This window comes from Lytechinus pictus, unplaced genomic scaffold (assembly GCF_037042905.1).
Source record: "Lytechinus pictus isolate F3 Inbred unplaced genomic scaffold, Lp3.0 scaffold_38, whole genome shotgun sequence".
NCBI lineage: Eukaryota > Metazoa > Echinodermata > Echinoidea > Temnopleuroida > Toxopneustidae > Lytechinus > Lytechinus pictus.
The window spans coordinates 108073-129021 of NW_026974158.1; positions in this window are offsets into that span (position 1 = coordinate 108073).

A 20949-nucleotide genomic window follows, 5' to 3' on the forward strand; every position below is an offset into this window, starting at 1 on the left:
GTATACGTACACACGATCGCTGACTGTCCAAAATTCAGCAAATGAACACTTAGACTTAAATGATGATGTAAACCATTAAGGCGAGATTTTGGAGACAAATACATGATACATAATTTTTGAAGAATTCCATGAGCTTTATTTTAAAAGAAAAATGAAATTTGGAGCACAAGTGGATTTCAAGTTATCGCTAATCAAAGTTTGCATTGGAAATGAAGAATTTATACAAACACTAATTATGAAGTTGTATTAAAAGCTTTCACATTGGCTAGAAATTACAGACGGGAAACCATTTTGTTTTTTGAATAAAAACAAAAATATATATATGTTCATTTATCTCCCAAATAAGGTTACTGCATATGTGAAGAAAAAATGGAAGAATCATCAAGCTTTTACTTTTGAGACAAGATAAAATATACCAAACCACAGGTTTAATCTAATATGGATGAGCATACGTACACACGATCGCTGACTGTCCAAAATTCAGCAAATGAACACTTAGACTTAAAAGGCGATTTAAACCATTAAGGCGAGATTTTGGAGACAAATACATGATACATAATTTTTGAAGAATTTCATGAGCTTTATTTTAAAAGAAAAATGAAATTTGGAGCACAAGTGGATTTCAAGTTATCGCTAATCAAAGTTTGCATTGGAAATGAAGAATTTATACAAACACTAATTATGAAGTTGTATTAAAAGCTTTCACATTGGCTAGAAATTACAGACGGGAAACCATTTTGTTTTTTGAATAAAAACAAAAATATATATATGTTCATTTATCTCCCAAATAAGGTTACTGCATATGTGGTGAAACAATGGAAGAATCATCAAGCTTTTACTTTTGAGACAAGATAAAATATACCAAACCACAGGTTTAATCTAATATGGATGAGCATACGTACACCCGATCGCTGACTGTCCAAAATTCAGCAAATGAACACCTAGACTTAAATGGCGATTTAAACCTTTAAGGCGAGATTTTGGAGACAAATACATGATACATAATTTTTGAAGAATTCCATGAGCTTTATTTTAAAAGAAAAATGAAATTTGGAGCACAAGTGGATTTCAAGTTATCGCTAATCAAAGTTTGCATTGGAAATGAAGAATTTATACAAACACTAATTATGAAGTTGTATTAAAAGCTTTCACATTGGCTAGAAATTAGAGACGGGAAACCATTTGTTTTTTTAATAAAAACAAAATATATATATGTTCATTTATCTCCCAAATAAGGTTACTGCATATGTGGTGAAAAAATGTAAGAATCATCAAGCTTTTACTTTTGAGACAAGATAAAATATACCAAACCACAGGTTTAATCTAATATGGATAAGTATACGTACACACGATCGCTGACTGTCCAAAATTCAGCAAATGAACACTTAGACTTAAATGATGATGTAAACCATTAAGGCGAGATTTTGGAGACAAATACATGATACATAATTTTTAAAGAATTCCATGAGCTTTATTTTAAAAGAAAAATGAAATTTGGAGCACAAGTGGATTTCAAGTTATCGCTAATCAAAGTTTGCATTGGAAATGAAGAATTTATACAAACACTAATTATGAAGTTGTATTAAAAGCTTTCACATTGGCTAGAAATTACAGACGGGAAACCATTTTGTTTTTTGAATAAAAACAAAAATATATATATGTTCATTTATCTCCCAAATAAGGTTACTGCATATGTGGTGAAAAAATGTAAGAATCATCAAGCTTTTACTTTTGAGACAAGATAAAATATACCAAACCACAGGTTTAATCTAATATGGATAAGTATACGTACACACGATCGCTGACTGTCCAAAATTCAGCAAATGAACACTTAGACTTAAAAGGCGATTTAAACCATTAAGGCGAGATTTTGGAGACAAATACATGATACATAATTTTTGAAGAATTTCATGAGCTTTATTTTAAAAGAAAAATGAAATTTGGAGCACAAGTGGATTTCAAGTTATCGCTAATCAAAGTTTGCATTGGAAATGAAGAATTTATACAAACACTAATTATGAAGTTGTATTAAAAGCTTTCACATTGGCTAGAAATTACAGACGGGAAACCATTTTGTTTTTTGAATAAAAACAAAAATATATATATGTTCATTTATCTCCCAAATAAGGTTACTGCATATGTGGTGAAACAATGGAAGAATCATCAAGCTTTTACTTTTGAGACAAGATAAAATATACCAAACCACAGGTTTAATCTAATATGGATGAGCATACGTACACCCGATCGCTGACTGTCCAAAATTCAGCAAATGAACACCTAGACTTAAATGGCGATTTAAACCTTTAAGGCGAGATTTTGGAGACAAATACATGATACATAATTTTTGAAGAATTCCATGAGCTTTATTTTAAAAGAAAAATGAAATTTGGAGCACAAGTGGATTTCAAGTTATCGCTAATCAAAGTTTGCATTGGAAATGAAGAATTTATACAAACACTAATTATGAAGTTGTATTAAAAGCTTTGACATTGGCTAGAAATTAGAGACGGGAAACCATTTGTTTTTTTAATAAAAACAAAATATATATATGTTCATTTATCTCCCAAATAAGGTTACTGCATATGTGGTGAAAAAATGTAAGAATCATCAAGCTTTTACTTTTGAGACAAGATAAAATATACCAAACCACAGGTTTAATCTAATATGGATAAGTATACGTACACACGATCGCTGACTGTCCAAAATTCAGCAAATGAACACTTAGACATAATGATGATGTAAACCATTAAGGCGAGATTTTGGAGACAAATACATGATCCATAATTTTTGAAGAATTCCATGAGCTTTATTTTAAAAGAAAAATGAAATTTGGAGCACAAGTGGATTTCAAGTTATCGCTAATCAAAGTTTGCATTGGAAATGAAGAATTTATACAAACACTAATTATGAAGTTGTATTAAAAGCTTTCACATTGGCTAGAAATTACAGACGGGAAACCATTTTGTTTTTTGAATAAAAACAAAAATATATATATGTTCATTTATCTCCCAAATAAGGTTACTGCATATGTGGTGAAAAAATGGAAGAATCATCAAGCTTTTACTTTTGAGACAAGATAAAATATACCAAACCACAGGTTTAATCTAATATGGATAAGTATACGTACACACGATCGCTGACTGTCCAAAATTCAGCAAATGAACACTTAGACTTAAATGATGATGTAAACCATTAAGGCGAGATTTTGGAGACAAATACATGATACATAATTTTTGAAGAATTCCATGAGCTTTATTTTAAAAGAAAAATGAAATTTGGAGCACAAGTGGATTTCAAGTTATCGCTAATCAAAGTTTGCATTGGAAATGAAGAATTTATACAAACACTAATTATGAAGTTGTATTAAAAGCTTTCACATTGGCTAGAAATTACAGACGGGAAACCATTTTGTTTTTTGAATAAAAACAAAAATATATATATGTTCATTTATCTCCCAAATAAGGTTACTGCATATGTGAAGAAAAAATGGAAGAATCATCAAGCTTTTACTTTTGAGACAAGATAAAATATACCAAACCACAGGTTTAATCTAATATGGATGAGCATACGTACACACGATCGCTGACTGTCCAAAATTCAGCAAATGAACACTTAGACTTAAAAGGCGATTTAAACCATTAAGGCGAGATTTTGGAGACAAATACATGATACATAATTTTTGAAGAATTTCATGAGCTTTATTTTAAAAGAAAAATGAAATTTGGAGCACAAGTGGATTTCAAGTTATCGCTAATCAAAGTTTGCATTGGAAATGAAGAATTTATACAAACACTAATTATGAAGTTGTATTAAAAGCTTTCACATTGGCTAGAAATTACAGACGGGAAACCATTTTGTTTTTTGAATAAAAACAAAAATATATATATGTTCATTTATCTCCCAAATAAGGTTACTGCATATGTGGTGAAACAATGGAAGAATCATCAAGCTTTTACTTTTGAGACAAGATAAAATATACCAAACCACAGGTTTAATCTAATATGGATGAGCATACGTACACCCGATCGCTGACTGTCCAAAATTCAGCAAATGAACACCTAGACTTAAATGGCGATTTAAACCTTTAAGGCGAGATTTTGGAGACAAATACATGATACATAATTTTTGAAGAATTCCATGAGCTTTATTTTAAAAGAAAAATGAAATTTGGAGCACAAGTGGATTTCAAGTTATCGCTAATCAAAGTTTGCATTGGAAATGAAGAATTTATACAAACACTAATTATGAAGTTGTATTAAAAGCTTTGACATTGGCTAGAAATTAGAGACGGGAAACCATTTGTTTTTTTAATAAAAACAAAATATATATATGTTCATTTATCTCCCAAATAAGGTTACTGCATATGTGGTGAAAAAATGTAAGAATCATCAAGCTTTTACTTTTGAGACAAGATAAAATATACCAAACCACAGGTTTAATCTAATATGGATAAGTATACGTACACACGATCGCTGACTGTCCAAAATTCAGCAAATGAACACTTAGACATAATGATGATGTAAACCATTAAGGCGAGATTTTGGAGACAAATACATGATCCATAATTTTTGAAGAATTCCATGAGCTTTATTTTAAAAGAAAAATGAAATTTGGAGCACAAGTGGATTTCAAGTTATCGCTAATCAAAGTTTGCATTGGAAATGAAGAATTTATACAAACACTAATTATGAAGTTGTATTAAAAGCTTTCACATTGGCTAGAAATTACAGACGGGAAACCATTTTGTTTTTTGAATAAAAACAAAAATATATATATGTTCATTTATCTCCCAAATAAGGTTACTGCATATGTGGTGAAAAAATGGAAGAATCATCAAGCTTTTACTTTTGAGACAAGATAAAATATACCAAACCACAGGTTTAATCTAATATGGATGAGCATACGTACACCCGATCGCTGACTGTCCAAAATTCAGCAAATGAACACCTAGACTTAAATGGCGATTTAAACCTTTAAGGCGAGATTTTGGAGACAAATACATGATACATAATTTTTGAAGAATTCCATGAGCTTTATTTTAAAAGAAAAATGAAATTTGGAGGACAAGTGGATTTCAAGTTATCGCTAATCAAAGTTTGCATTGGAAATGAAGAATTTATACAAACACTAATTATGAAGTTGTATTAAAAGCTTTGACATTGGCTAGAAATTAGAGACGGGAAACCATTTGTTTTTTTAATAAAAACAAAATATATATATGTTCATTTATCTCCCAAATAAGGTTACTGCATATGTGGTGAAAAAATGTAAGAATCATCAAGCTTTTACTTTTGAGACAAGATAAAATATACCAAACCACAGGTTTAATCTAATATGGATAAGTATACGTACACACGATCGCTGACTGTCCAAAATTCAGCAAATGAACACTTAGACATAATGATGATGTAAACCATTAAGGCGAGATTTTGGAGACAAATACATGATACATAATTTTTGAAGAATTCCATGAGCTTTATTTTAAAAGAAAAATGAAATTTGGAGCACAAGTGGATTTCAAGTTATCGCTAATCAAAGTTTGCATTGGAAATGAAGAATTTATACAAACACTAATTATGAAGTTGTATTAAAAGCTTTCACATTGGCTAGAAATTACAGACGGGAAACCATTTTGTTTTTTGAATAAAAACAAAAATATATATATGTTCATTTATCTCCCAAATAAGGTTACTGCATATGTGGTGAAAAAATGGAAGAATCATCAAGCTTTTACTTTTGAGACAAGATAAAATATACCAAACCACAGGTTTAATCTAATATGGATGAGCATACGTACACCCGATCGCTGACTGTCCAAAATTCAGCAAATGAACACCTAGACTTAAATGGCGATTTAAACCTTTAAGGCGAGATTTTGGAGACAAATACATGATACATAATTTTTGAAGAATTCCATGAGCTTTATTTTAAAAGAAAAATGAAATTTGGAGCACAAGTGGATTTCAAGTTATCGCTAATCAAAGTTTGCATTGGAAATGAAGAATTTATACAAACACTAATTATGAAGTTGTATTAAAAGCTTTGACATTGGCTAGAAATTAGAGACGGGAAACCATTTGTTTTTTGAATAAAAACAAAATATATATATGTTCATTTATCTCCCAAATAAGGTTACTGCATATGTGGTGAAAAAATGTAAGAATCATCAAGCTTTTACTTTTGAGACAAGATAAAATATACCAAACCACAGGTTTAATCTAATATGGATAAGTATACGTACACACGATCGCTGACTGTCCAAAATTCAGCAAATGAACACTTAGACTTAAATGATGATGTAAACCATTAAGGCGAGATTTTGGAGACAAATACATGATACATAATTTTTAAAGAATTCCATGAGCTTTATTTTAAAAGAAAAATGAAATTTGGAACACAAGTGGATTTCAAGTTATCGCTAATCAAAGTTTGCATTGGAAATGAAGAATTTATACAAACACTAATTATGAAGTTGTATTAAAAGCTTTCACATTGGCTAGAAATTACAGACGGGAAACCATTTTGTTTTTTGAATAAAAACAAAAATATATATATGTTCATTTATCTCCCAAATAAGGTTACTGCATATGTGGTGAAAAAATGTAAGAATCATCAAGCTTTTACTTTTGAGACAAGATAAAATATACCAAACCACAGGTTTAATCTAATATGGATAAGTATACGTACACACGATCGCTGACTGTCCAAAATTCAGCAAATGAACACTTAGACTTAAATGATGATGTAAACCATTAAGGCGAGATTTTGGAGACAAATACATGATACATAATTTTTAAAGAATTCCATGAGCTTTATTTTAAAAGAAAAATGAAATTTGGAACACAAGTGGATTTCAAGTTATCGCTAATCAAAGTTTGCATTGGAAATGAAGAATTTATACAAACACTAATTATGAAGTTGTATTAAAAGCTTTCACATTGGCTAGAAATTACAGACGGGAAACCATTTTGTTTTTTGAATAAAAACAAAAATATATATATGTTCATTTATCTCCCAAATAAGGTTACTGCATATGTGGTGAAAAAATGTAAGAATCATCAAGCTTTTACTTTTGAGACAAGATAAAATATACCAAACCACAGGTTTAATCTAATATGGATAAGTATACGTACACACGATCGCTGACTGTCCAAAATTCAGCAAATGAACACTTAGACTTAAATGATGATGTAAACCATTAAGGCGAGATTTTGGAGACAAATACATGATACATAATTTTTGAAGAATTCCATGAGCTTTATTTTAAAAGAAAAATGAAATTTTGAGCACAAGTGGATTTCAAGTTATCGCTAATCAAAGTTTGCATTGGAAATGAAGAATTTATACAAACACTAATTATGAAGTTGTATTAAAAGCTTTCACATTGGCTAGAAATTACAGACGGGAAACCATTTTGTTTTTTGAATAAAAACAAAATATATATATGTTCATTTATCTCCCAAATAAGGTTACTGCATATGTGGTGAAAAAATGTAAGAATCATCAAGCTTTTACTTTTGAGACAAGATAAAATATACCAAACCACAGGTTTAATCTAATATGGATAAGTATACGTACACACGATCGCTGACTGTCCAAAATTCAGCAAATGAACACTTAGACTTAAATGATGATGTAAACCATTAAGGCGAGAATTTGGAGACAAATACATGATACATAATTTTTAAAGAATTCCATGAGCTTTATTTTAAAAGAAAAATGAAATTTGGAACACAAGTGGATTTCAAGTTATCGCTAATCAAAGTTTGCATTGGAAATGAAGAATTTATACAAACACTAATTATGAAGTTGTATTAAAAGCTTTCACATTGGCTAGAAATTACAGACGGGAAACCATTTTGTTTTTTGAATAAAAACAAAAATATATATATGTTCATTTATCTCCCAAATAAGGTTACTGCATATGTGGTGAAAAAATGTAAGAATCATCAAGCTTTTACTTTTGAGACAAGATAAAATATACCAAACCACAGGTTTAATCTAATATGGATAAGTATACGTACACACGATCGCTGACTGTCCAAAATTCAGCAAATGAACACTTAGACTTAAATGATGATGTAAACCATTAAGGCGAGATTTTGGAGCCAAATACATGATACATAATTTTTGAAGAATTCCATGAGCTTTATTTTAAAAGAAAAATGAAATTTGGAGGACAAGTGGATTTCAAGTTATCGCTAATCAAAGTTTGCATTGGAAATGAAGAATTTATACAAACACTAATTATGAAGTTGTATTAAAAGCTTTCACATTGGCTAGAAATTACAGACGGGAAACCATTTTGTTTTTTGAATAAAAACAAAAATATATATATGTTCATTTATCTCCCAAATAAGGTTACTGCATATGTGGTGAAAAAATGGAAGAATCATCAAGCTTTTACTTTTGAGACAAGATAAAATATACCAAACCACAGGTTTAATCTAATATGGATGAGCATACGTACACCCGATCGCTGACTGTCCAAAATTCAGCAAATGAACACCTAGACTTAAATGGCGATTTAAACCTTTAAGGCGAGATTTTGGAGACAAATACATGATACATAATTTTTGAAGAATTCCATGAGCTTTATTTTAAAAGAAAAATGAAATTTGGAGCACAAGTGGATTTCAAGTTATCGCTAATCAAAGTTTGCATTGGAAATGAAGAATTTATACAAACACTAATTATGAAGTTGTATTAAAAGCTTTGACATTGGCTAGAAATTAGAGACGGGAAACCATTTGTTTTTTGAATAAAAACAAAAATATATATATGTTCATTTATCTCCCAAATAAGGTTACTGCATATGTGGTGAAAAAATGTAAGAATCATCAAGCTTTTACTTTTGAGACAAGATAAAATATACCAAACCACAGGTTTAATCTAATATGGATAAGCATACGTACACACGATCGCTGACCGTCCAAAATTCAGCAAATGAACACTTAGACTTAAAAGGCGATTTAAACCATTAAGGCGAGATTTTGGAGACAAATACATGATACATAATTTTTGAAGAATTCCATGAGCTTTATTTTAAAAGAAAAATGAAATTTGGAGCACAAGTGGATTTCAAGTTATCGCTAATCAAAGTTTGCATTGGAAATGAAGAATTTATACAAACACTAATTATGAAGTTGTATTAAAAGCTTTCACATTGGCTAGAAATCACAGACGGGAAACCATTTTGTTTTTTGAATAAAAACAAAAATATATATATGTTCATTTATCTCCCAAATAAGGTTACTGCATATGTGAAGAAAAAATGGAAGAATCATCAAGCTTTTACTTTTGAGACAAGATAAAATATACCAAACCACAGGTTTAATCTAATATGGATGAGCATACGTACACACGATCGCTGACTGTCCAAAATTCAGCAAATGAACACTTAGACTTAAATGGCGATTTAAACCATTAAGGCGAGATTTTGGAGACAAATACATGATACATAATTTTTGAAGAATTCCATGAGCTTTATTTTAAAAGAAAAATGAAATTTGGAGCACAAGAGGATTTCAAGTTATCGCTAATCAAAGTTTGCATTGGAAATGAAGAATTTATACAAACACTAATTATGAAGTTGTATTAAAAGCTTTCACATTGGCTAGAAATTACAGACGGGAAACCATTTTGTTTTTTGAATAAAAACAAAAATATATATATGTTCATTTATCTCCCAAACAAGGTTACTGCATATGTGGTGAAAAAATGTAAGAATCATCAAGCTTTTACTTTTGAGACAAGATAAAATATACCAAACCACAGGTTTAATCTAAAATGGATAAGCATACGTACACACGATCGCTGACTGTCCAAAATTCAGCAAATGAACACTTAGACTTAAAAGGCGATTTAAACCATTAAGGCGAGATTTTGGAGACAAATACATGATACATAATTTTTGAAGAATTCCATGAGCTTTATTTTAAAAGAAAAATGAAATTTGGAGCACAAGTGGATTTCAAGTTATCGCTAATCAAAGTTTGCATTGGAAATGAAGAATTTATACAAACACTAATTATGAAGTTGTATTAAAAGCTTTCACATTGGCTAGAAATTACAGACGGGAAACCATTTTGTTTTTTGAATAAAAACAAAAATATATATATGTTCATTTATCTCCCAAATAAGGTTACTGCATATGTGGTGAAAAAATGTAAGAATCATCAAGCTTTTACTTTTGAGACAAGATAAAATATACCAAACCACAGGTTTAATCTAATATGGATAAGCATACGTACACACGATCGCTGACCGTCCAAAATTCAGCAAATGAACACTTAGACTTAAAAGGCGATTTAAACCATTAAGGCGAGATTTTGGAGACAAATACATGATACATAATTTTTAAAGAATTCCATGAGCTTTATTTTAAAAGAAAAATGAAATTTGGAGCACAAGTGGATTTCAAGTTATCGCTAATCAAAGTTTGCATTGGAAATGAAGAATTTATACAAACACTAATTATGAAGTTGTATTAAAAGCTTTCACATTGGCTAGAAATCACAGACGGGAAACCATTTTGTTTTTTGAATAAAAACAAAAATATATATATGTTCATTTATCTCCCAAATAAGGTTACTGCATATGTGAAGAAAAAATGGAAGAATCATCAAGCTTTTACTTTTGAGACAAGATAAAATATACCAAACCACAGGTTTAATCTAATATGGATGAGCATACGTACACACGATCGCTGACTGTCCAAAATTCAGCAAATGAACACTTAGACTTAAATGGCGATTTAAACCATTAAGGCGAGATTTTGGAGACAAATACATGATACATAATTTTTGAAGAATTCCATGAGCTTTATTTTAAAAGAAAAATGAAATTTGGAGCACAAGAGGATTTCAAGTTATCGCTAATCAAAGTTTGCATTGGAAATGAAGAATTTATACAAACACTAATTATGAAGTTGTATTAAAAGCTTTCACATTGGCTAGAAATTACAGACGGGAAACCATTTTGTTTTTTGAATAAAAACAAAAATATATATATGTTCATTTATCTCCCAAATAAGGTTACTGCATATGTGGTGAAAAAATGTAAGAATCATCAAGCTTTTACTTTTGAGACAAGATAAAATATACCAAACCACAGGTTTAATCTAAAATGGATAAGCATACGTACACACGATCGCTGACTGTCCAAAATTCAGCAAATGAACACTTAGACTTAAAAGGCGATTTAAACCATTAAGGCGAGATTTTGGAGACAAATACATGATACATAATTTTTGAAGAATTCCATGAGCTTTATTTTAAAAGAAAAATGAAATTTGGAGCACAAGTGGATTTCAAGTTATCGCTAATCAAAGTTTGCATTGGAAATGAAGAATTTATACAAACACTAATTATGAAGTTGTATTAAAAGCTTTCACATTGGCTAGAAATTACAGACGGGAAACCATTTTGTTTTTTGAATAAAAACAAAAATATATATATGTTCATTTATCTCCCAAATAAGGTTACTGCATATGTGGTGAAAAAATGTAAGAATCATCAAGCTTTTACTTTTGAGACAAGATAAAATATACCAAACCACAGGTTTAATCTAATATGGATAAGCATACGTACACACGATCGCTGACCGTCCAAAATTCAGCAAATGAACACTTAGACTTAAAAGGCGATTTAAACCATTAAGGCGAGATTTTGGAGACAAATACATGATACATAATTTTTGAAGAATTCCATGAGCTTTATTTTAAAAGAAAAATGAAATTTTGAGCACAAGTGGATTTCAAGTTATCGCTAATCAAAGTTTGCATTGGAAATGAAGAATTTATACAAACACTAATTATGAAGTTGTATTAAAAGCTTTCACATTGGCTAGAAATCACAGACGGGAAACCATTTAGTTTTTTGAATAAAAACAAAAATATATATATGTTCATTTATCTCCCAAATAAGGTTACTGCATATGTGAAGAAAAAATGGAAGAATCATCAAGCTTTTACTTTTGAGACAAGATAAAATATACCAAACCACAGGTTTAATCTAATATGGATGAGCATACGTACACACGATCGCTGACTGTCCAAAATTCAGCAAATGAACACTTAGACTTAAATGGCGATTTAAACCATTAAGGCGAGATTTTGGAGACAAATACATGATACATAATTTTTGAAGAATTCCATGAGCTTTATTTTAAAAGAAAAATGAAATTTGGAGCACAAGAGGATTTCAAGTTATCGCTAATCAAAGTTTGCATTGGAAATGAAGAATTTATACAAACACTAATTATGAAGTTGTATTAAAAGCTTTCACATTGGCTAGAAATTACAGACGGGAAACCATTTTGTTTTTTGAATAAAAACAAAAATATATATATGTTCATTTATCTCCCAAATAAGGTTACTGCATATGTGGTGAAAAAATGTAAGAATCATCAAGCTTTTACTTTTGAGACAAGATAAAATATACCAAACCACAGGTTTAATCTAAAATGGATAAGCATACGTACACACGATCGCTGACTGTCCAAAATTCAGCAAATGAACACTTAGACTTAAAAGGCGATTTAAACCATTAAGGCGAGATTTTGGAGACAAATACATGATACATAATTTTTGAAGAATTCCATGAGCTTTATTTTAAAAGAAAAATGATATTTGGAGCACAAGTGGATTTCAAGTTATCGCTAATCAAAGTTTGCATTGGAAATGAAGAATTTATACAAACACTAATTATGAAGTTGTTTTAAAAGCTTTCACATTGGCTAGAAATCACAGACGGGAAACCATTTTGTTTTTTGAATAAAAACAAAAATATATATATGTTCATTTATCTCCCAAATAAGGTTACTGCATATGTGGTGAAAAAATGGAAGAATCATCAAGCTTTTACTTTTGAGACAAGATAAAATATACCAAACCACAGGTTTAATCTAATATGGATAAGCATACGTACACACGATCGCTGACTTTCCAAAATTCAGCAAATGAACACTTAGACTTAAATGGCGATTTAAACCATTAAGGCGAGATTTTGGAGACAAATACATTATACATAATTTTTGAAGAATTCCATGAGCTTTATTTTAAAAGAAAAATGAAATTTGGAGCACAAGTGGATTTCAAGTTATCGCTAATCAAAGTTTGCATTGGAAATGAAGAATTTATACAAACACTAATTATGAAGTTTTATTAAAAGCTTTGACATTGGCTAGAAATTACAGACGGGAAACCATTTGTTTTTTGAATAAAAACAAAAATATATATATGTTCATTTATCTCCCAAATAAGGTTACTGCATATGTGGTGAAAAAATGGAAGAATCATCAAGCTTTTACTTTTGAGACAAGATAAAATATACCAAACCACAGGTTTTATCTAATATGGATGAGCATACGTACACACGATCGCTGACTGTCCAAAATTCAGCAAATGAACACTTAGACTTAGGGAGCTTGTCAAAAGTCCATGCACCGTTCTTGATCGTTTTTACCGCATCCGGGTTTTCGCTTCGGCTTTCCCGCCCAACGTTCCCTCGTCTTCAAAGGAACGGCCGCCATCAAAGGCCCATTGATGCCACCGTTCTTTTGTTCGTCTTTCCTGCAAGTCTTAATTTCTGTCGAAAGACCGAAGAATCTATTCTAAATAGCTCCCTCTACGACCAAAACGAAGGCGTGCCTTCATATTTATTGTCGGATCGGAGAGTTCGGGTCACTGTTCTGAACTATGGTTCGCATCTATAATGGAAGTTCGGGTGCATTCATAAAGCCACGGTAGCTTAATGAAAGATCACGCACGTGTCATAAATCGTTACTGATCTTTCGAATTTGCTACAATAACCATGAAAACCTCTTTTTTTGCAATTGGAAGAGAGTCAATTCATGACGTTTTAGGTGGGAAAATAAGATTCCACACATTTTCGTTTCGTAGGCCCAAGCCATTCGTAGAATTCACGTCAACTTGGAATATTTATTATTACTCGCATCTGAAACAAGTGTCGGGAGCCCCCCCCCCCCCCCAAAAAAAAAAAGGAAATGGAAAGATGAAATGAATATGACCGGAACAGCTTCGCACTATTAGGCACAGATAGATCAAAGATTTATTAGAAACTGTTAAAAATAGTTTGTTCAATTTTTGGACGGGCAACCATTTCCCCAGGATAACATATTGTCTCTTAATTTTCTTTATCTCCTTGTTTTAAAGAAGCGGGACCAAAAGAGAAGATGAAAAGAGGAAGAAAAAAACTAAGAAGGATAGGGAAAGAAAAGGAAGGGGAAAAAGAGAGAAAATAAGAAAGTAATATTGGGATGGAGGAAGAGGAAGGGTGAAAAAAATATGGAGGAAAATGAAATGAATTTTGTCGAGTATTAACAAGCATTCTAAAATGTTTACAAAAGTGCAGTGGTCATCGGATTTTTTTTCAGATGTCATGAATCAAGCACCATTTCTCGATGATGTTCTATTTTAGAAATAACCTTTTGAGCACAAAACGAAGTATGTTGCAATGTTATTCAGACCTACATCTTGAAGTCTGTCTCGATAGATGGTTTCCAATACAGAATACACAGACATTTTGATCGGTCGCCAAATCGCTGGAAAAAAAAAAGGAATGTGTGAAAAGGGCAAAATTTTCCAATAAACACATTTGATTTCATACCTATCACATCACAATCATTTTAGGGCCATGCTCATATAATCAATGAGATATCATCTCCTTGATATAATATAGTACTCAGGAGTGGAATGGTGACATTAACTTTTCTGACCGCGATTTACCAATATAATTATAAACTTAAAAGCTTTAAATCATCATCAAGAAGGAATATAAGCGGAAACAATTCAGTACAAAAAATAAGAATAAACTAAATGGGAGGCTTACAAGTTGCATAAATTGTGTGTGATTTTTATTTTATCAAAAAAGTATGTTTCTTGGTATTATTCATTGAATGTGTGACTTTCGTAACTTTCAGTATTTTCATTTGTCATAATCACAAAGGCTACCACTACCACATTCACCATCACCGCCACCACCACCATCATCATCATCAGTGTTGATTATCATCACTATCATCAACAGCATCACTATCATCAGCCGCATCAATATCGTCAACAGCAAATCATCTATGTCATTATCATAGTTATTGAAATTAGGATCATTTTGGTAAGGAAATAATGAAAGGGAATAAAAAAAAAGGTTGTAGCGGGAAGGGAAGGGGGGGGGGTTGAATTTGTTCTAAAGTAGAATCAATGTGAGTAGAATTAACTCTATGTTTTTATCTATCTTGCAGTGATGGTAAAAATCAGTACAATACTAGGATGCCATGATGTTCAATAATTTAAACTTCAAATTTCAATACTTCACGGGTGAAGATATGGGGCCGTAAGCTTCAGGGTGATTATATAGAATGATATTAACATTAGATCATTACTCTAAAATAGATGAAAGATAATTACTATTCATCATCTATATCAGGTTGTACACAACTGGCCTACAGCGAAAGCAAATAGGGCCATGATATAGTCTTCTCCAGCAAGAGAATTGAACATTATTGACCTTTCAGGATTACTTGGCATTGATACTCGTCGAACTGTTCTTATATTGCCCAGGCCTATGATCGTGAAAAAGCAAGATCACTCACCCGTGTAGAGAATCATTGACAATGGCATGCTCAGCGGGTTCGCCACAGACAACAATGAATGGGAGAGGCGCTCAGAGAATAGTTCCCCATATCCGCTGTCGTGATTATTGTCATAATTTCAATAGATGAACCTACTTCAAAAGACCGCTGGCCCGTCCGATGGGGATTTTTTTTGTACTATAGTGTATTAAAGTGCGTGTATACAGTAACTACCGTCCCGACTTCTTTCTTTCACCATCATCGAGTAGCGATTAGCATGTAAAATCGCATAAATTATCTCACAAAACGGATCTGATGTTCATGATTATCAACATAATCATTACTTTTATCTTTTTAATATATTCTTAATTATATAAAATATAAAATTGATATTGGAGAACGATTGGAAATAGATAATGAATGAATGATGATGGTGATGATGATAACAGTGATGATGATAATGATAATTATAACTTTGAAGTGATATTAACGGACATGATAATACGGATAATAATATCAGTGATAATGTTGATGACTAAATGATAACAAATGAAGACTAGAACTGCAATCGTTTCATTACGATGTGCATGCATTGACGCGTCTGATTTAGAGGTCAAGTCCACCTCATAAAAATGTTGATTTGAATCAATAGGGAAAAATCAGACAAGCACAATGCTGAAAATTTCATCAAAATCGGATGTAAAAAAAGAAAGTTATGACATTTCAAAGTTTCGCTTATTTTTAACAAAAGAGTTATATGAACGAGCCAGTTACATCCAAATGAGAGAGATGATGATGTCACTCACTCAAAATGGTGCATGCACTGTCATGCATGAATGATTTTAGAAAATGAAATAAGAGGTACACAATAATGCATCATGGACAACATGTCTACCAAATCGGAATGAATTTGGATGAGGAGCGGAGGCAGGGGAGGACTAACAAAAATTACATGTTAATCAAAGTGGATTTTGGTACATTTTGCCCTCCATAGGAAGTTACATTCTCAAGTCAAAAGTATTTCGTCCATTGGGCCATTTTTAGACCATATGGCCGCTCAAATAAAAGAGAGAGAAGGGAGAGAAAGACACAGAGAGTAATATGAATAAGCATACACATTTCCCTGACAGTTCATTAACGTAACTCAGTGTAAAGTACATAGCAGAACGATGTGCATGCATAATACGTTATGCCATAGACATTGTGTACAATTCTGTTGTTGATAATGTGTGCACTGTGAGTAGTATACCATGTGTTCAGATTGGCTTATCTTGAAATTTTCAGTTGTAACCTATGTCGTATTTGGTATCACTGGATAGGGCATTCCAATGCGGTGACATTGATACCACTTTTATTTTTGCGCAAGCAATAGACCGGAAGTAAATGCCATATAAAGAAAGACATTAAAAATGACAGTTTTGCACAATAATTTTGAGCTGACGTTAGCTCTATGTCAGTTTCTGTCACAAAAGGTTAACGAACGGTTGAAGTATATATCAATACTCATATCTGCCAAGTTAGAAAGGATAAACTTCAATAATAAGGAAATAAGAGCAAGTTCAAGTTGTGCTGGCATTATAGTGCATTTTTGCGTATTTTGCTGATTTTCGGGAGCATTTTTCAGATATTTCGTCAGTGGTAAGGTATATTTTTTTCTAAATGGCATGAAAGGGCATATCTTGAACACCCTAAATCTAAAAAAGGGTACGGGTTTGGCCATGCATGACGCAATGAGGAGCATTCAAAGATAAGCGTTTCTGAAACTTTAGAGGGCGCTATTTCAGTAACGGAAATTCAGTGATGCGTGAAAACTAATTCGTATGTATGATATGGTACCAGTATTAATTCCTGAAAATATGAGCTCGAAATGAATAAAAACAAGAAAGTTATGGCCATTTTACGATTTTTTGACTTTACATTTCAATAAATATGACATTTTTGAAGGAAGGCTATTTCAGATTTGAATTTAGGGCATGAAGATGGCATTTTGAAGGTCAGGTTATACGTCGCAAATGATGGGGCAACTCTTTGACTATCTATAGCAATTTGTTAGAAGTCTGTAGAATGCAGGATGCGGGAGTTAGGACGAGATTAGTAATGGTATGCAAATGGACTTGAAATTTACAAAATGGCGCCTAGATGGTCATGCATGAGTGATTTTGAAAGAAAGAAGACGAGGGGCACAATTAGGGATGCTGGACAACATGTCTACCAAGTTTGGATGAATTTGGATGACGGACGGAGCCAGGGCAGAGCTAACAAACACCATGTGTTAAACAAATGGGATTTTGTGGAAGAAGAAGAAGAAGAAGACTAGAACTGCAATCGTTTCAGAACGATGTGCATGCATTGACGCGTCTGATTGAAAGGTCAAGTCCACCTCAGAAAAATGTGATTGGAATCAATAGGTACAAATCAGACAAGCACAATGCTGAAAATTTCATCAAAATCGGATGTAAAATAAGAAAGTTATGACATTTCAAAGTTTGGCTTTTTTAACAAAATAGTTATATGAACGAGCCAGTTACATCCAAATGAGAGAGATGATGATGTCACTCACTCAAAATGGCGCATGCACTGTCATGCATGAATGATTTAGAAAATGAAATAAAAGGTACACAATATGCATCATGGACAACATGTCTACTAAATCGGAATGAATTTGGATGAGGAGCGGAGGCAGGGGAGGACTAACAAAAATTACATGTTAATCAAAGTAGATTTTGGTACATTTTGCCCTCCATAGGAAGTTACATTCTCGAGTCAAACAGATTTCGTCCATTTTTAGACCATATGGCCGCTCAATGAAGAGAGAGAAGGGAGAGAAAGACACAGAGAGAGTGATATGAATAAGCATACAAATTTCCGTGACAGTTCATTAACGTAACTCAGTGTAAAGTACGTATCAGAACGATATGCATGCATAATACGTTATGCCATAGACATTGTGTACAATTCTGTTGTTGATGATGTGTGCATTTTGAGTAGTATACCATGTGTTTAGATTGGCTTATCTTGAAATTTTCTGTTGTAACCTATGTCGTATTTGGTATCACTGGAAAGAGCATTTCCATGCGGTGACATTGATACCCCTTTTATGTGTGTGCAAGCAATAGACCGGAAGTAAATGCCATATAAAGAAAGACATTAAAAATGACAGTTTTTCACAATAATTTTAAGCTGACATCAGCTCTATGTCAGTTTATGTCACAAAAGGTTGACGAACGGTTAAAGTATATATCAATACTCATATCTGCCAAGTTAGAAAGGATAAGCTTCAATAATAAGGAAATAAGAGCAAGTTGAAGTTGAGCTGGCATTATTGTGCATTTTTGCGTATTTTGCTGATTTTCGGAGGCATTTTTCAGATATTTCGTCAGCTGTAAGGTATATATTTTTCTAAATGGCATGAAAGGGCATATCTTGAACACCCTAAATCTAAAAAAGGGTACGGGTTTGGCCATGCATGACGCAATGAGGAGCATTCAAACGTAAGCGTTTTTGAAACTTTAGAGGGCGCTATTTCAATACCGGAAGATCAATGATGCGTGAAAACTGACTCGTAAGTATGATATGTTGCCTGTATTAATTCCTAATAATATGAGCTCGAATTGAATAAAAACAAGAAAGTTATGGCCATTTTACGATTTTTTGACTTTACATTTCAATAAATATGAAGTTTTTGAAGGAAGGCTATTTCGGATTTGAATTTAGGGCATGAAAATGGCATTTTGAAGGTCGGGTTATACGTCGCAGATGATGGGGCAACTCTTTGACTATCTATAGCAATTTGTTAGAAGTCTGTAGCATGCAGGATGGGGGAGTTAGGACGAGATTAGTAATGGTATGCAAATGGACTTGAAATTTACAAAATGGCGCCTAGATGGTCATGCATGAGTGATTTTGGAAAATAGAAGACGAGATGCACAACTAGGGTTGCTGGACAACATGTCTACAAAGTTTGGATGAATTTGGATGAGGGACGGAGCCAGGGTAGAGCTAACAAAAACCATGTGTTAAACAAATGGGATTTTGTGGAAGAAGAAGAAGAAGAAGACGACGGAATAGGAATACGGAACAAGAACAATGCATTGTCGCCGTTGGGCGTCAATGCAAAGAAGAAGAAGAAGAAGAAGAAGAAGAAGAAGAAGAAGAAGAAGACGACGGAATAGGAATACGGAACAAGAACAATGCATTGTCGCCGTTGGGCGTCAATGCAATGATTGGTACATTTTGCGGCAATGAACCATGTATAACAAGAGACGCGTTTTTCCTTTATCATGTTTGTTATAAAAGGTTGTCATATCATTATCCTGAAATACATAGATTATATTTAAATTAAAAAGAGAGAATGGATGGCCTTCATCTATTTTTGGGAAAGATTTTGCGGGTTGTCAAGTCCGACGCAGTATCAAACATGATTGCATATCGAGGTCGATGTGATTTTTAAATCGACATCATCCCCCAGAGCCTACACACTTCAAAATAGGTAGTCAAAAATGACCCTATAACAGTCATTTTTGACCCCATTCTCAGGGTCAACTATACACCGAACCCATTGAGGTCATTTATGACCCACTAGATGTAGTCAAATGATTTTGACTACAATGGTAGTCAACAAATGACCCAAATGAAGTAAAAAATTACTACAAAAAGGTCAAAATTTGACTACATTTAAATGAAAAGGGGTCAAATGCAATAGACAGTAGGGTCATTTCATTCCTCCATCCTTTCACTTCAATGTAGTCAATTTCAACTTCAATGTAGTCAGATTTTGACTTCAGTGGTTAGTTGTATCCGACTACTTGTAAGCTTAACACATTAATTAGACACAAAAACTAAAAGATTATTGTGCATAAACAAATGATTTATTTATAAAGAACATATTAGATGCTTCCAAAACACTAAATAGCAATACAAGAGTGGTAACATTTAAAATTTGATCCTAAAAAGTACACTGTCAAATTGAAAAGCACTGAAGCATTTTCTAACATTATTAAGACATTACATATTTTATAATTTGCTTTTCAAATAATTGACCTTGATTGATCAATGATGTGGTAGTAGGCCAAATATCTGATCTGTATGCTTTTTTCTTGAATAAATTCATCTGGTTTGACTGCATTGACATCATAAATAGAGAAGATTCATCTTGACAAAACCAATTATCAATTACTGACCTGACAGTTATGATCCAATTCTCGTCGGAACGCCCTCTAGAGAAGATGGCTTTCGACCAGGATGGCCGAAACTGTCAGGTCAGTAATTGATATTGGTTTTGTCAAGATGAATCTTCTCTATTGAAGATCTGTATGCCATCTACAAAGTGTCTGCAACAGATTCACATGGAATGATGGC